The following is a 19,233-nucleotide window of genomic DNA, read 5'->3' as shown; positions in this document are numbered from 1 at the left end:
CCCGTGGTTTTGAATAAAAACTGAAAGAACTGCGGATGCTGTAAATCTGGGGCAAAAACAGAAGTTGCTGGAAAAGCTCTGCAAGTCTGGCAGCATCTGTGGAGGAGAAAACAGTTAACGTTTTCCCCGGCGTGTACAGGGGGAAAGGGAAGAGGCTGTTTCCCCTTTAGTTGAAAGGTCACTAACAAGGAGGCATCATGTTAAGGTGAAAGCCAAGAGGTTTAGGGGAGATTTGAGGAAAATACACTTCACCCAGACAGGGATGGGGCGTCCGGATTGTGTTACATGGGACAGTAGCGGAGCCAGGAAACCTCACACCAGACAACATCCTGGTGAATCCCCTTTGCACGTCTGTTTTAGGAAAGGAGACATGAAAGGGGCATCAAAATCAATGCGAAGAAAGTTTACAGTTAGAGATATTGGGTTTCACGAACAATGTTGGCCCACTGAAGACTGAAAGTATTCAAATCCACAGTGTTCTGAGGAAGGGTCACCGGACACCTCACACGCTCATCGGAATACTTTTTAAAGGGTGTGAGGTTTCCTGGCTCCGCTACTGTCCCATGTAACACAATCCGGACGCCCCATCCCTGTCTGGGTGAAGTGTATTTTCCTCAAATCTCCTCTAAACCTCTTGGCTTTCACCTTAACATGATGCCTCCTTGTTAGTGACCTGTCAACTAAAGGGGAAACAGCCTCTTCCCTTTCCCCCTGTACATGCCCCTCATAGTCTTACACCCCTCTAACAGGCAACCCCCCCCCCACTCAACCTGCTGTGCTGCAAAGGGAAACAGCTCAGTCTCTCTCCATCACTAAACTGCTCCACCCCAGACAACATCCTGGTGAATCCCCTTTGCACATCTGTTTTAAGAAAGGAGACATGAAAGGGGCATCAAAATCAATGCGAAGAAAGTTTACAGTTAGAGATATTGGGTTTCACGAACAATGTTGGCCCACTGAAGACTGAAAGTGGGGATATTGTTAATGACTGTGGAAATGATGACACTCGTGGTTAATAGCTACTTTGTCTCAGTTTTCACCTCAGAAAGGGAGGATGACTTGCTGGAAATCCTGAATGAACTAATTGTGGATTGTGACCAGACTGAAGAAATATGTAAATAAAACATTTATACTGAGGAAATTAATGGAATTAGTAACAAATCCCCAAGCCTGGACAGTTTCTATCCAAGTGTGTTGAAGGAAGTAGGGAGCACATTGTAGAAACCCTAACTATGATCTTTCAGAGTTTGCTAGATAAAGGAGTTTTAGCTGTGAATTGGAAAATCTCATGTCATTCTTCTTTTTAAGATGGATGAAAGAGGAAAACTAGGGTATTACTATGGTGGGTAAATAATTGGAGTCTATAAGTCAAGAATGGGGCAACTGAACACATCAAATTTTCAGTTAATCGGGGAGAGCTGACAAAGATTGACAGGAATGTCATGTGTGACAAACATCAGTGAATTTTTTTCGGCGGTGACTAAGGTGGTGGTCAGGGAAATCATAGAATTCCTGCAGCATGGGAGTATCCTACCCTACCCCTGTAATTCCCATGGCTAACCCATCCAAACTACACCTCCCTGAACACTACAGGTAATTTAGCATGACCCATCCACCTAACCCGCACATCGTTGGACTGTGGGAGGAAACCAGAGTATCCGGAGGAAACCCATGCAAACACGGGGAGAATGTATAAACTCCACACAGACAGTTGCCTGAGGCTGGAATCGAACCTGGGCCCCTAGTGCTTTGAGACAGCAGTGCTAACCACTGAGCCACCGTGCTGTCCTAAGGGTGCTGCACGAGGATCTGTGTTAGGGGCTCAGTTATTCACATTATTTATTAATAACTTGGATAATAGCATGGAGAATCATATATCCACATTCTCAGATGACACAAGAATTTGGCATTGTAGACAGCGTAGACGATAGCATAAAAATACAGAGAGGGATTGGTAATCTAAGTGATTAAAACTGTGCCAGATGGGGTTCAATATCAGCAAGTGTGAGGTTCGCCATTTTGGACATTTTTTCTATTCATTTTGTGGGATCTGGGTGTCGCTGTCTGGGTCAGCATTTCTTGCCCGTCCCTAGTTGTCCCCTGGAGAAGGTGGTGGGGAGCTCCCCTCTTGAACCACTGCAGTCCTCCTGCTGTGGGTTGACCCACAATACCCTTAGGGAGGGGATCCCAGGATTTTGTCCCATCGACAGTGACAGAGCAGCAATATATTTCCAAGTCAGGGATGGTGAGTGACTTGGAGGGGAACATGCAGGGGGTGATGTTCCCAAGCATCTGCTGGCTTTGTCCTTCTGGATGGAAGTGGTTGTGGGTTTGGAAGGTGCTGCCTGAGGATCTTTGGTGAATTTCTGCAGTGCATCTTGTACATAGTACACACTGCTGCTACTGAACGTCAGAGGTAGAGGGAGTGGGATGTTTGTGGATGTGGTGCCAATCAAGTGGGGGTCGCTTTGTCCTGGATGATGTCGAGCTTCTTGAGTGTTACTGGGGAGGCACCCATCCAGGCAAGTGGACAATATTCCATCCCACTCCTGACTTGTACCATGTAGATGGTGAACAGGCTTTGGGGAGTCAGGAGCTGAGTTACTTGCCTCAGTATTCCTGGCTTCTGACCTGCTGTTGTAGCCGCTGTGTTTATGTGGTGAGTCCAGTTGAGTTTCTGGTCAATGGTAACCCCCAGGATGTTGATAGTGGGGGATTCAGTGATGGTGACACCATTGAATGTCAAGGGATGGTGGCTAGATTGTCTCTTATTGGTGATGGTCATAGCATGGCATCTGTGTGGCACAAATGTCACTTGCCCAAGCCTGGATATCGTCCAGATCTTGTTGCATTTGAACATGGACTGCTTCAGTATCTGAGAAGTCAAAGTATCTGAGGACTAAAAATGAATAGATCGGGGTACTTTGTACATAGTGTAAAGTTTGGTACAGCGGATGCCTAAAGACCACTGGGTTTCAGGTGCATAGATCCTTAAAATGCCATAAACAGGAGCAGAAAATAGTCAAGAAAGCTAATGAAATGCCAGCCTATGCATCTAGAGGACTGTTGTAGAAAGAAGTTAGGCTGCAGTTATACAAAACCCTGGTTAGACTCCGAGACAACAGGAAAGCTTTCCTGCTTCTGACATGCTGCTTGCCCTGCTGTGTTTATCCAGCTCTACACCTTGTTGTCTCGGATTCTTCAGCATCTGCAGTTCCAATTATCCCTGGTTAGACTCTACATGAATACTGTAAGCAGATCTGGGCATCACACCTTAGGAAGGTTTTATTAGCCTTGGAGGGAATACAGTGTAGGTTGACAAGAACAATACCTGGACTTCAGGAGTTATAGGGAGAAATTATAAAAATTAGGCCCATTTTCTCCAGTATTTAGAAGGTTAAAGAGTGACCTAATCAAAGTCTTCAAGATGTTAATGGGAAAGGACCAGGTAAATGACGATAAACTATTTATACGGTTGGGATTCCAGAACTATAGGTATAGCCTGAGAATTACAACCAGACCACTCAGGAGAGATATTTAGAAGAACTTCTACCACACAAAGGGAACTCTCTTCACAAATGGCACGGGATGTTGGATCTGTTGTTAGTTTTAAATCTGAGATTGGCAAATATTTTGTCGTTAAAGGAGGTGAGCCGAAGGCAGGTATATGGAGTTAGGTCACCGATCAAATGGTGGAGCAGTCTCGCAGGGCTGAATGGCCCACTCCTGCTCCTGGTTTGAACGGGGTTTCGCACCTTAAAACAATGTCTCATTTGAGTGGGCACACCAGAAGATTGACACAGATCTGTACCTGCTCATCAGAATCATTTCTTTATAAAAAGAGCATTGCTGGAACCACATTTATTGTAACTAGCCTGGTTCCCCACGGTTGAGTGACTATTGCGTCATACAGTGTTTGCGCACCCAACAAAACATACAGCCCACAGGATGACCCCCTCAGGGTGGGAACAATCAGCATTGTTATCACTCAGCCTTTGAGTATCACATCCCATTGGTCGCTCTAGTGCAGTGATACAAATTGCTGTTTCTCTCTATGCAGTAGACCAGAATGCAATGTACAATGCTGATGACACTGCCACTTCAGAATTGTGGCCCTCGATAAAAATAACAGCATTTTACTCCTGAACTGGCAAACTTCATTACTTCGCCTTTAATTATGCACACGCTCAGAGATTACACCAGGCCATTAAAGACTTTGCAGGTTCTGCTACTCTCCTGAAGCGAAATCATATTGAAAATGTGATTAAATAATTCTCTCCTGTGTCAAAACAAACCTGTGAGTTCCGCGATAAGTGTTTTATGTGTAAAAATTAATCAGAGTTCAGCTAACTTCAGATTCTAGCTGTACCAAATACATAGGCATTTAAACTGCCAATTATGCAGTAAACTATGAAACACTTCTTCTTTGCTAATGGCTAGTGAGTTAATACATTTTTTTTGCCAAATTGGCATTTCTGTTTCACCAAAGTACCAGCCACATGGAAATATTGAGCTCACTTTCACTCCTTGGAAGTGGAGTCCCAGGTCGGCAGGATAGTGAAGAAGGTGTTGGTACTCTTGCCTTTATTGATCAGTGCATTGAGTCTTGGAGTTGGGAGGATCATGTTGCGACTGTACAGGACATTGGTTAGGGTCGCTTTTGGTATACTGCATACAATTATGGTCTCCCAGCTCTAGGAATGATGTTGTGAAACTTGAAAGAGTTCAGACAAGATGTTGCCAGGGTTGTAGGGTTTGAGCTACAGAGAGACGCTGAATAGACCAGGGCTATTTTCCCTGGAGCGTCAGAGGCTGAGGGGCGACCTTATAGATGTTATTAAAATCATGAGGGGCGTGGATAGGGTGAATGGACAAGGTCTTTTCCCTGGGATGGGGGAGTCCAAAAGTAGAGGGGCATAGGTTTAAGGTGAGAGGGGAAAGATTTGAAAGGGACCTGAGGGGCAACTTTTTCACTCAGAGGGTGATGTGTGTATGGAACGAGCTGCCACAGGAAGTGGTGGAGGCTGGTACAGTTACAGCATTTAAAAGGCATCTGGATGGGGACACGGATAAGGGTTTAGGGGAAAATGGGCCAAATGCTGGCAAATGGGACTAGATTAATATAAGATATTAGGGTCAGCATGGTCAAGTTGGACCGAAGGGCCTGTTTCCATGCTGCACAGCTTCTATGACTGATTAACTAAAAGTTAATAGGAAAATAAATAAAGCATTAACAATATTGACAGTGCTCAGGACATGAACACCAATTTGCACTCGATCGGCAGTGAACTCAGATTACTAACCCTCAGGCTCAGCACTTGTTTGTGAATTCTGAATAGACACCTTTGAGAGGTTTGGCAGGACAAGCCATTAGAAGCTGCTGTAGAAACATTTGTAATTCAGACATCTCATCAGCTTACTTCAGAGGTTACACACTTCAGCTCTTCAATCATAATCAAAACTCACTTCCCAAACAAACACAAGTGATGGGCCAAGACTTAAGAGAAAATTACAAAAATTCTTCATTCGAGGCATCACTAGCCTCTTCCTTTCAATGAAAGGAGTTTCTTTTCTGCACTATGACACATTGATGTAAATAACTGGACACTGTGTAATCCTAAAACCCCCTGTTTCAGATGAAGATATCTCTATACTGGAGAAATTTGATGTCTGTCAGATGAATTTCTGTTTGTGATTATGTGATGTCAACTATCTGCATTGATCTCATCTAAACAATGCCATGGGAACTGACATGGTTTTACGTCGAGAGAAAATGTCTTATTTGGACGCATTGCAAACTTTCCACAAATTTGTATCTTCTTTTTAAAGAGTTTTGGAGCTTGACGGGGTAAATGCTGAGAGGATGTTTTCCCCTCATGGGAGGGTCGAGGAGCAGAGTGCGTTGTATCAGAATAAAGGAGTGTCTTTAGGACTGAGATAAGATGGAATTTCTTTTCTCAGAGAGTTGTGAGTCTTTGGAACACAGAGAGCTGTGGGGGCAGGCTCCTTTAAGGCTGAGCTAGAGAGATTCTTGATCAGTCGGGAAATCAAGGATTATGGGGAAAGGGCAGGAAAGTGGGTGTGAGGAATGTTGGATCAGTCATGATCCTATTGAATGGAGGAGCAGGCTTGAGGGGCCGAATGGCCTATCCTGCCTCTATTTCTTCTTAAACCTACATCCAAATCAATTTTATTTAAAAAAAGATTAACATTGCAATAAGCTGTTGTAGCTGGGGATGCTTTCCTTAGAACATTTCCAACATCTGAAGATCTCGGTGTCTATGTACACAGATCCTTGAAAGTTGCCACCCAGATTGACAGGGCTGTTAAGAAGGCATACAGTGTTTTAGCTTTTATTAATAGAGGGATCGAGTTCTGGAACCAAGAGATTATGGTGAAGCTGTACAAAACTCTGGTGCGGCCGCACTTGGAGTATTGAGTACAGTTCTGGTCACCGCATTATAAGAAGGATGTGGAAGCTTTGGAAAGGGTGCAGAGGAGATTTACTAGGATGTTGCCTGGTATGGAGGGAAGGTCTTACAAGGAAAGGCTGAGGGACTTGAGGCTGTTTTCATTAGAGAGAAGAAGGTTGAGAGGTGACTTAATTGAAACATATAAAATAATCAGAGGGTTAGATAGGGTGGATAGGGAGAGCCTTTTTCCCAGGATGGTGACGGCGAGCACAAGGGGGCATTGCTTTAAATTGAGGGGTGAAAGATCTAGGACAGATGTCAGAGGTAGTTTCTTTACTCAGAGAGTAGTAAGGGAATGGAACGCTTTGCCTGCAACGGTGGTAGATTCGCCAACTTTAGGTACATTTAAGTCGTCATTGGACAAGCATATGGACGTACATGGAATAGTGTAGGTTAGATGGGCTTCAGATCAGTATGACAGGTTGGCACAACATCGAGGGCCGAAGGGCCTGTACTGTGCTGCAATGTTCTATGTTCTATGTTCTATGATTATTGTGTCATTTGACCCCCTCCATTAATGTCCTCATAAAGTGAGCCAATCCCCCAAATAAGATAGTTCCAGAATTATTTTAATTCTGAACTGGAATCATAGGATCACATGGTGCAGAAGAGGAGCTTTGACCCATCGAGTCTGTACAACTAATTATACGACAGTCCCACTTTCCCACAGCAGGCCTACAGTCTTGAATGAAATAACACTTCAAGTGCTCATCCACACACGTCTTTAAAGTGAGATTGTGAAATTACTCGCTCCCATGCATGTAATATAACTCACATTTCTTTGAATGCCTTTGCTCATTTTTGACTTTCTGGGTCATGCCATCATTCACACTGAATTTTACACTCACTTTTACAATTCCAGGACTGTTCTGTATTCCCTTCCTTCAGCTATTTCTGCTGATGCTCGCAATGAAAACTCTGGGGCCCCATTTCTTATCAAGTTGGAATGATTTACCTTCTCCTTTTGCCTTTAACTCTCAGGGATATTAATTCCTCCCACTGCAGGTGGGACTATTCAGTCAGTCTGCTAGACTTGACCTAGTTATAGTAGCACTTCAACAGATTAATTGTAAATACTCTGCAGTTTGTGAGATTTCGGTATTCAGGCTAGCTAGTACACCTAACTCATCTCTCTGGTTTGTTGAGATAAACATGTACATTCACCTTTGCAGGTCTAGATACAATGGTCATCATCCTTTGTGCTGACCTAGTTTAATAGCTAAATGCAAAGGCAGGTCACCCTATAGGAATCATCTTTACTGGTTTGATTATATGAAGCTGACACATGTTCTGTGGCGCGTATTAAAATGCACCGAGTCTTCACGAGCTGTCACAGATGTAGTTTGTTGCCACGACCCCAAGAGCTGTCCGGATTTCCTCGCTATCTGCGAGGGCTGTAGCACCAGCGAACATCAGGTACATGTGGGAAACCTGGTGTCCAAAGCATAGCCAGACCCGAGAACAAAACACCGACAGCCAACTGAGACAAAGCAACAGCACAACACAGGAAGCAAGGACAGGGTTACAAAGGCACACGGTCACAATGCTTCAGCAAGGGTTCAAGCAAAAGGCAAATTTCAAAAGCAAAGCAATAGAGTAAACCTCAGGCAGTATGTCAGTGGTACCAGGTGGCCAGGAATGTTTACAACCATTCGTGTCATATAACCTGAGCAAGACGGGATCAGAAGCCACATGACACCAGGTGAGAGTCCAACAGGTTTATTCAAAATCACAAACTTTAGGAACGCTGCCCCTTCATCAGGTGAGGTCAGCTACCTTTGACAAAGGAGCAGTGCTACGAAAGCCTGTGATTTTGAATAAACCTGTTGGACTATAGCCTGGTGTCGTGTGGCTGCTGTTGGACATTTATGGAAGCTATTGCTGGCCAGTTGGACATATGCACCGTGCATGAGGCTCGTGAGGGAGAATGCTCCAACAATGATGATTGTGAGTGATGCTGAGTGACAGCAAACAGCAGCAAGAAAACCGAGTTGTCAAACAAGATCAATGTGTACCTCTCCAGATGGCTATATCAGGACGAACTGTCACATCATCAAAGCATTGCACTGAAGTTTGAAATTTTATTCTCATAAACGCTCATTGCATAATTATCAACCTGACAACACAAGTCCATATGCAGCCATATATGTAAACCTGCAGTAATCGCTTATCTTCGGCTAACCATGGGGATGTTGTGTTATCTCTCAAGGCCAGCAAACCTTTGATTGGTACAATATGTCATTGTGCTCAGGATATCGCCAATGCATCTTTGCGGATCACCTGAAAATACCAAGGTTCCATACTCCCCCTCATGCTGTTTTGCTCTAAACAATAGCACAGATACCACGGGCTCCCAGAACTGTTCTTGATTAGAGCTCAGACCTTCCCCTCGTGGCAAGTGGGATGTCAAGTAACTTACAGTTGGCCCTTTTTTGCTTTGATGAGGACAGACAGGAAGGTAAGGGAGGTGGGGGTGTCGCTCTGATTTTTAAGGATGATATCAGGGCGGTAGTGAGAGATGATATAGGTTCTACTGAACAAAAGGTTGAATCCATTTGGTGGAAATTAGGAATAGCAGGGAGAAGTAATCACTGATAGGTGTGATCTATAGGCCACCAAATAAATGACATCGTGGTGGGGCGCGCAATAAACGTAGAAATAGCTAATGCATGTAAAAATGGTACAGCAATTATCATGGGGGATTTTAATCTACACATCGATTGGTCAAACCAGGTCAGTCATGGCAGCTTTGAAGAGGGGTTCATAGAATGCATCCACAATAATTTCCTTGAACAACATGTAATGGAACCAATGAAGGAGCAAACTATCCTAGATCTAGTCCAGTGTAATGAGACAGGAATAATTAATGATCTCACAGTTTGGGATCCTCTCGGAAAGAGCGATCACAGTCTGGTCGAATTTAAAATACAGATGGAGCATGAGAAGGTACCTACGTCCTGTGCTTAAGCAAAGGAGACTATGGAGGGATGAGGGAGGAGTTAGCGAAGGTAGAATGGGAGCAAAAACTTTATGGTGGGTCAATTCAGGAACAGTGGAGGACTTTCAAAACGAGTTTTCACAGTGCTCAGCAGAAGCCTATTCTAGCAATAAGGAAGGACTGTAGGAAAAGAGAGAGCCAGCCATGGATGTCTAAGGAAATAAAGGAAAGTATCAGATTGGAAGAAAAATACAAAAGAGCACAGAGTAGTGGGGAACTAGTAGATTGGGAAATCTTTAAAGGCCAACAAAAAGCCATTAAATAGTTATAAAGAAAAGTAAGATGGATTATGAGAGTAAACTAGGTCAGAATATAAAAACAGGCAACAAAAGTTTCTATAAATATGTAAATCATAAAAGAGTGGAGGAGGTAAACATTGGTCCTTTAAAGAATGAGAAGGCCAATTTTATAACTGGGAATGAGGAAATAGCCGAGACATTAAACAGTTATTTTGTGTCGGTCTTCACAGTGGAAGATACAAATAACATGCCGAAAGCTAATGGCAAGAAGGTTATCGCAGGTGAGGACCTAGAAACTATCATTATCACTGTGGAGGCAGTGCTGGGCAAGCTAATGGGGCTAAAGCTAGACAAGTCTCCTGGCCCTGAGGAAATGCATCCCAGGGTACTAAAAGAGGTGATGGGGGAAATAACAAAGATACTCGTAAATATTTACCAAAATTCACTGGACTCTGGGGTGGTTCCTGCAGATTGGAAAACAGCCAATATGTTGCCACTGTTTAAAAAAGGAAGTAGACAAAAAGCAGATAACTATAGGCCAGTTAGCTTAACTTCGCTAGTGGGGAAAATGCTTGAATCTATTATTAAGGAAGAAATAGCAAGACATCTGGATATAAATTGTCCCATTGGGAGCACCCAGCATGGGTTCATGAAGGGTAGGTCATGTTTAGCTAATTTATTGGAATCCTTTGAGGACGTTACTTGCATGGTGGACAGTGGGGAACCTATGGATTTGGTGTATCTGGATTTCCAGAAGGCATTTGACAAGGTGCCACACCAAAGGCTGCTACATAAGGTAAAGTTGCATGGTATTTCAGGTAAAGTATTAGCATGGACAGAGGATTGGTTGACCAGTAGAAGGCAAAGAGTAGGGGTAAGTGGGTGTTTTTCTGGTTGGCAGTCAGTGGCTAGTGGTGTGCCTCAGGGATCAGTGTTGGGACCGCAATTGTTTACAATTTACAGAGATAATTTGGAGTTGGGAATTAAGTGGGTATGCCAAAATTTGCAGATGACACTAAGGTGAGTGGTAGAGCAAATTGTGCAGAAGACACTGAAAGTCTGCAGAGGGATATAGATAGTCTAAGTGAGTGGGCAAAGGTCTGGCAGACAGAGTACAATGTTGATAAGTGTGAGATCATCCATTTTGGTAGAAATAACAGCAAAATGGACTATGTTTTAAATGGTAAAAAATTGCAGCATGTTGCTATGCAGAGGGATTTGGGTGTCCTGGTGCATGAATCACTAAAAGTAGGATTGCAGGTGCAGCAGGTAATTAAAAAGGCAAATGGAATTTTGTCTGCCATTGCTAGAGAGATGGAGTTTAACAACGGGGAGGCTGTGCTGCAGCTGTATAGGGTCCTGGTGAGGCCACACCTGGAGTACTGTGTGCAGTTTTGGTCTCCTTACTTGAGAAGAGATAGACGAGCTCTGGAGGGGGTGCAGAGGAGAGTCACTCAGTTGATTCCAGAGTTGAGAGGGTTGGTTTATGAGGAGAGACAGAGTAGATTGGGATTATACTCATTGGAATTCGGAAGAATTGGGGAGATCTTATAGAAACATGAGATTATGAAGAGAATAGATAAGGTGGAGGCAGGGAGGTTGTTTCTGCTAGCCGGTGAAACTCAGACTAGAGGGCATTGCCTCAAAATAAAGGGAAGCAGATGTAGGACTGAGGTCAGGAGGAACTTCTTCACCCAAAGGGTTGTGGATCTGTGGAATTCCCTGCCCAGTGAAGCGGCTGAAGCTACCTCGCTGAATGTGTTTACGGCAAGGCTAGATAAAATTTTTGAACAGTAAAGGAATTAAGGGTTATAGTGAGTGGGCGGGTAAGTGGAGCTGAATCTCAAAGCTAAGCCATCATCTTATTAAATGGCGGGGAAGGCTCGAGGGGTCCAATGGCCTACTCCTGCTCCTAGTTCTTATGCTCTCATGTTCAATGTACTCGCCAAGAATGGAGTCAGCTTGGGATTGTGTTGCTCATTCTGAGTATGTTAGTCCAACCCATTCCCGTCCTGTGAGAGTGGGATGCTTGGTGTGGGAGGTGATGCTATAGCTATTAAAACAAGAGAGTCAGGAAAAGACCAGGGAAAGGAAGATATAGACAAAGAGTGACTCCACAAGAGTGAGGCATTGAATGACAGAAAGGACATTTGATTTTTATTCCAGTTGGTTGGTAGCTATTAGGAACCAGAGCCTGTGCCAATTTCTATCCTGACCCTGGTGCAGGGAACCTGCATCCTTCTCCCTGGGGAGGATTGGACTGATTGCAATGATCTGAGTCGGGGAAATCTTGGCAGTGTCTGTTTGCACCAGGTGCACTCTGGTGAAGGGAGGGAGGATAAATTCAAGTGTATGCAGGGGGAGAGCATGGATTGAAGTGGTCCTTTAGCACATATAAAGGGAGACGGAGCTGTGGGTACCACAGGTGCTGGAGTGCACCACCTCAGTGATATTTTAGAGTTTCAGGACCTATACTATTAATTACTATTCATTACTTACTCATTAATTACTAATCACTAAATAATTACTACTCACAGGGTCGTGTACTTGTATGTACTGGCACCCACATACACTGATACACAGGGCTCTGTCCTTTACAAACAGAAAGAACATGTATGCACGCTGCACATGTTTCAATTCAATAAACCAGGCCACAGTCATTCACTGGTTCAATGCTCAGGGCAATGCCTTGACGAATCAGACACAACCTGGTCGTAAATTTTAAAATTTGAACAAAGCTAGGCAGTTAACTGTCAATCGACATTAACTGATTTATTCCTCATGGCAATGCCATTACGAATAAGATTCCACTCATAGACTGATCATCACTCTCCTCTTATGAAAACCAAATGCAGGCTCTCTAATTAAATTGGTATTCTTGTGAAGTGTCCTGATGAGTGAAAGATGAAAAGTTTTGATAACAAGTATCTTTTTTCTAGAATGCTCAACTTGCATCGTACTGAAAGATTACTTGTTCTGGTTTTTGATAGAGTGCCCCTTTAAGGGGCTGTTACCTTTTGATTTGTTTAATTTGGTTCAAGTTAAATCTATTTTTCAAAGAGACACTATCTCTGCACCATGACCAAACGTGAGTTTAAATTTTATGCCTGCTTTGAGGATTTGGGTTTTTTTTTGGTTACACTGTCCCATTTAAGGGGCTGTTACCCATTAGTTTGGTTCCATGAGGTTTAATTTGGATGAATTTCAATGGGTTTCCTGAAGAGAGCCCGAGTGGTACAGGAGTTGAGTGGAGCGAGGGAGACGTACACCTGTAACATTTCACACTGTGATAAACCCAGGCCAAATAAAGGCTGCTTTTGACTTCTTCATTCACCCATTGGCCGTTAGTATACATTGGAAATCTGTTACTAAGGGGTTTAAAATACCACAAATTCACTAATAGCACACAGTATCTCAAGGGAATAGGAGTTTTCTTGTTAATATAGGACAGCTATGACATAATTTGATTGCTAGAACCTCTACAGTGTGAAAGTGGGACATTCAGCCCATGCCAAACCTATAAAGAGCATCCCACCCAGACCCACTCCATCCCAATAACCCTGCATTTCCCATGGCAAGCCCACACATTCCTGGACATTATGGTCAATCCAACTAACCCACACACACGTTTGGACTGCGGGAAGAAACTGGAGCAAACCTGCACAGACACAGGACAACGCGCAAACAGACAGTCGCTCGAGGGTGGGATCGAGCCTAGGTCCCTGGCACTATGAGGCAGTAGGTGCTAACCACTGAACCACCGTGCTGCCCCAAGTTGGCAGATCCCAAGTGCAAGTTACACAGGCTGTCCTTGGATTATAAATGATCCTATTCTGTAATGCGTTTGCATATCGGTTTGTTTGCAAGTTGGAACACAATGCAGCTCGGCATGAAATACAGAAATAGTCAGACATTTAAAATTACACCCCTGGAAGAGATCCCTTTTGTAAGTCCAAGCATTTTTAAGTCAGGCATTGGTGAATTGGACACTCCTGGAATAGAATTCCATCGTATCTCCTGATGGGAATTCATAGCTTGGACATTTTGTAAAAAAAATAGGGCAACACTTTCTCCTTTATTTTCCATTCGTACTGTGTATTTACACAATGGAGAGTTAAGATAGACCCTGACACATCTATTGAAGCCTCACTCTGTGTTGGGCTGCCATGAGAGAGATTTCTCAATGACAGTCACAGATAACCATCAGTGCTAGTGTCAGCCAACCCAGTGACACATCCTCTTTCAGTTACATTGATTATAACTTGTCAGGCACGGCCTGATCCTCCCAGTGCTGTTTAATTGGGGAAAGGCGAGTTTAGCTTTCTTTCTCAATCCCAGTCCAGACTTTAGAATCTAGCAGAGTAGCAGCGCCGTATTCAGGCTCCTGACCTTGTCTGTTTCTGTCTGCTTTTCTCCTTTTTTGACTTCTGTCTTTTGTTTATTCCCCAACCGCACTGCTTTTCTTTCAAGTCTTTCGCTTTGGCGAGGCTTTGGTAATGGGCCCTGCTCCATGTTCCAGGATCCTGCGATCAGAGGGAATGAGTGGGCCATACCTGGGCACGTTCCTGGATCCAGTAGCAGCATCTGGCCATTATAGAATCAGAGGTGGGAGGTTGCAGCAGGAGGACACCAGAAGTGATAACATCAGCAGCATTTAACTCCTCCTGACACTCTGGGGTTGTGCCTTGGCCCAGAAAAGCGCACATCATTCCCCATGTGAAATAAGAAAATGGGTAATGTGTTATTGAAGAATACAACAGACATTTGTTCCAGAAATAAGAAGGTATAGAGATGAGATAATGGGAACTGCAGATGCTGGAGAATTCCAAGATAATAAAATGTGAGGCTGGACGAACACAGCAGGCCAAGCAGCATCCCAGGAGCACAAAAGCTGACGTTTCGGGCCTAGGCCCTTCATCAGAGAGGGGGATGGGGGGAGGGAACTGGAATAAATAGGGAGAGAGGGGGAGGCGGACCGAAGATGGAGAGAAAAGAAGATAGGTGGAGAGGAGAGTATAGGTGGGGAGGTAGGGAGGGGATAGGTCAGTCCAGGGAAGACGGACAGGTCAAGGAGGTGGGATGAGGTTAGTAGGTAGGTGGGGGTGGGGCTTGGGGTGGGAGGAAGGGATGGGTGAGAGGAAGAACCGGTTAGGGAGGCAGAGACAGGTTGGACTGGTTTTGGGATGCAGTGGGTGGGGGGGAAGAGCTGGGCTGGTTATGTGGTGCAGTGGGGGGAGGGGACGAACTGGGCTGGTTTAGGGATGTAGTAGGGGAAGGGGAGATTTTGAAACTGGTGAAGTCCACATTGATACCATTGGGCTGCAGGGTTCCCAGGCGGAATATGAGTTGCTGTTCCTGCAACCTTCGGGTGGCATCATTGTGGCAGTGCAGGAGGCCCATGATGGACATATCATCTAGAGAATGGGAGGGGGAGTGGAAATGGTTTGCGACTGGGAGGTGCAGTTGTTTGTTGCGAACTGAGCGGAGGCGTTCTGCAAAGCGGTCTCCAAGCCTCCGCTTGGTTTCCCCAATGTAGAGGAAGCCGCACCGGGTACAGTGGATGCAGTATACCACATTGGCAGATGTGCAGGTGAACCTCTGCTTAATGTGGAATGTCATCTTGGGGCCTGGGATAGGGGTGAGGGAGGAGGTGTGGGGGCAAGTGTAGCATTTCCTGCGGTTGCAGGGGAAGGTGCCGGGTGTGGTGGGGTTGGAGGGCAGTGTGGAGCGAACAAGGGAGTCACGGAGAGAGTGGTCTCTCCGGAAAGCAGACAGGGGTGGGGATGGAAAAATGTCTTGGGTGGTGGGGTCGGATTGTAGATGGCGGAAGTGTCGGAGGATGATGCGTTGTATCCGGAGGTTGGTGGGGTGGTGTGTGAGAATGAGGGGGATCCTCTTAGGGTGGTTGTGGCGGGGGCGGGGTGTGAGGGATGTGTTGCGGGAAATACGGGAGACGCGGTCAAGGGCGTTCTCGATCACTGTGGGGGGAAAGTTGCGGTCCTTGAAGAACTTGGACATCTGGGATGTGCGGGAGTGGAATGTCTTGTTGTGGGAGCAGATGCGGCGGAGGCGGAGGAATTGGGAATAGGGGATGGAATTTTTGCAGGAGGGTGGGTGGGAGGAGGTGTATTCTAGGTAGCTGTGGGAGTCGGTGGGCTTGAAATGGACATCAGTTACAAGCTGGTTGCCTGAGATGGAGACTGAGAGGTCCAGGAAGGTGAGGGATGTGCTGGAGATGGCCCAGGTGAACTGAAGGTTGGGGTGGAAGGTGTTGGTGAAGTGGATGAACTGTTCGAGCTCCTCTGGGGAGCAAGAGGCGGCGCCGATACAGTCATCAATGTGCCGGAGGAAGAGGTGGGGTTTGGGGCCTGTGTAGGTGCGGAAGAGGGACTGTTCCACGTAACCTACAAAGAGGCAGGCATAGCTGGGGCCCATGCGGGTGCCCATGGCCACCCCCTTAGTCTGTAGGAAGTGGGAGGAGTCAAAAGAGAAGTTGTTGAGGGTGAGGACGAGTTCAGCTAGGCGGATGAGAGTGTCGGTGGAGGGCGACTGGTCGGGCCTGTGGGACAGGAAGAAGCGGAGGGCCTTGAGGCCATCTGCATGCGGAATGCAGGTGTATAGGGACTGGACGTCCATGGTGAATATGAGGTGTTGGGGGCCAGGGAATTGGAAGTCCTGGAGGAGGTGGAGGGCGTGGGTGGTGTCACGGACGTAGGTGGGGAGTTCCTGGACCAAAGGGGTGAAAATGGAGTCCAGATAGGTGGAGATGAGTTCGGTGGGGCAGGAACAGGCTGAAACGATGGGTCGACCAGGGCAGGCAGGTTTGTGGATTTTGGGAAGGGGCTAGAAACGGGCCGAGCGGGGTTGGGGAACAGTGAGGTTGGAGGCTGTGGGTGGGAGGTCCCCTGAGGTGATGAGGTCGTGAATGGTGTTGGAGATGATGGTTTGGTGCTCGGGTGTGGGGTCATGATCAAGGGGGCGGTAGGAGGTGGTGTCGGAGAGTTGGCGTCTGGCCTCGGCGATGTAGAGGTCAGTGCGCCATACTACCACTGCGCCACCCTTGTCTGCGGGTTTGATGGTGAGGTTGGGGTTGGGGTTGAGGATGTCCATTTCAAGCCCACCGACTCCCACAGCTACCTAGAATACACCTCCTCCCACCCACCCTCCTGCAAAAATTCCACTCCCTATTCCCAATTCCTCCGCCTCCGCCGCATCTGCTCCCACAACAAGACATTCCACTCCCGCACATCCCAGATGTCCAAGTTCTTCAAGGACCGCAACTTTCCCCCCACAGTGATCGAGAACGCCCTTGACCGCATCTCCCGTATTTCCCGCAACACATCCCTCACACCCCGCCCCCGCCACAACCGCCCTAAGAGGATCCCCCTCGTTCTCACACCCCACCCTACCAACCTCCGGATACAACGCATCATCCTCCGACACTTCCGCCATTTACAATCCGACCCCACCACCCAAGACATTTTTCCATCCCCACCCCTGTCTGCTTTCCGGAGAGACCACTCTCTCTGTGACTCCCTTGTTCGCTCAACACTGCCCTCCAACCCCACCACACCCGGCACCTTCCCCTGCAACCGCAGGAAATGCTATACTTGCCCCCACACCTCCTCCCTCACCCCTATCCCAGGCCCCAAGATGATTTTCCACATTAAGCAGAGATTCACCTGCACATCTGCCAATGTGGTATACTGCATCCACTGTACACGGTGTGGCTTCCTCTACATTGGGGAAACCAAGCGGAGGCTTGGAGACCGCTTTGCAGAACACCTCCACTCAGTTCGCAACAAACAACTGCACCTCCCAGTCGCAAACCATTTCCACTCCCCCTCCCATTCTCTAGATGACATGTCCATCATGGGCCTCCTGCACTGCCACAATGATGCCACCCAAAGGTTGCAGGAACAGCAACTCATATTCCGCCTGGGAACCCTGCAGCCATATGGTATCAATGTGGACTTCACCAGTTTCAAAATCTCCCCTTCCCCTACTGCATCCCTAAACCAGCCCAGTTCATCCCCTCCCCCCACTGCACCACACAACCAGCCCAGCTCTTCCCCCCAACCCACTGCATCCCAAAACCAGTCCAACCTGTCTCTGCCTCCCTAACCGGTTCTTCCTCTCACCCATCCTTTCCTCCCACCCCAAGCCGCACCCCCATCTACCTACTAACCTCATCCCACCTCCTTGACCTGTCCGTCTTCCCTGGACTGACCTATCCCCTCCCTACCTCCCCACCTATACTCTCTCCACCTATCTTCTTTACTCTCCATCTTCGGTCCGCCTCCCCCTCTCTCCCTATTTATTCCAGTTCTCTCTCCCCATCCCCCTCTCTGATGAAGGGTCTAGGCCCGAAACGTCAGCTTTTGTGCTCCTGAGATGCTGCTTGGCCTGCTGTGTTCATCCAGCCTCACATTTTATTATCTTACACAAGAAGGTGTGGAGCTGGATGAACACAGCAGGCCGAGCAGTATCAGAGGAGCAGGAAGGCTGATGTTTCAGGCCTACGCCCTTCTTCAGAAAAGTTACGTCTGGCTACAATTTGCAAACTTTATATTGCTCAGGCACATAAGTGTCTGGGCTGACACATAGCCAACAATTTACAACAGAAAGCCACAATTCCAGTGGAGTGTTATGCTTCAAGTGGACCAAGACAAGATGGAGTCTGAGACCTTTCTACCCACAGATCACATGCTAGGATGCAGTGATGATGTTGTAAATATGTCTCTTAAAGGTATATTGACATACTGACCAGCAGACATAGCACTATATGTCCTGTCTAGCCCCTGCATTCCTAGACCATGTGCTTTCTGACCTATCATTGTATATGGTTGTTATCCTAAGTCTTGTTAGTAGTTTCTGACTGTCCCCATGACCGTGTTTTTTTGTTTCATTCACTCCTGGCATGTGAGAGCTCCTATTTATTGCCTGTCCCTACCTGATCTTTCACATGAATCATTGCAAACTGTCTGCTGCTTACCTCAGATCCATATGGTGTAGGTGAGTGCCCTGTGAGGCCATTTCAGAAGGCAGCTGAGAGTCAAACACTTTGCTGCAGGTCTGGAGCCACGTGTAGGCCAGACCGAACCAAGGATAATAGAGTTTTCTTTCCCTCAACAGTGCAGATGAATGATATAACTATCCAGTCATTTCAGAGTCATAGTGGTGGGCACCACACCTTCGGAAGGATTTGTTGGCCTTAGAAGCAGTATAGCATAGGCCGATAAGAATGAAAGCCGGACTTCGGGGGTTAAGCTATAAGGAGACATAGCCTGCTGTGTTCATCCAGCTTCACACTTTGTTATCATTAGACAAATTAACTTGTTTTCTCTAGAATTTAGAAGGTAATGGGGTGATCTAATTGAAGGCTTCAAGATATTCAGAGGAAAAACAGGGCAGCACAAGATAATAAGATAAAATATTTCCAATGGTTGGGATTCTAGAACTTGGTGCATGGTCTGAGAATGGGGGCCAGGCCGGTCAGGAGAGATGTTAGGGAGCACTTTGA

This window comes from Stegostoma tigrinum, chromosome 23, assembly GCF_030684315.1.
Source record: "Stegostoma tigrinum isolate sSteTig4 chromosome 23, sSteTig4.hap1, whole genome shotgun sequence".
NCBI lineage: Eukaryota > Metazoa > Chordata > Chondrichthyes > Orectolobiformes > Stegostomatidae > Stegostoma > Stegostoma tigrinum.
The sequence above is the reverse complement of the archived record's forward strand: the minus strand, read 5'-3'. Positions refer to the sequence as shown.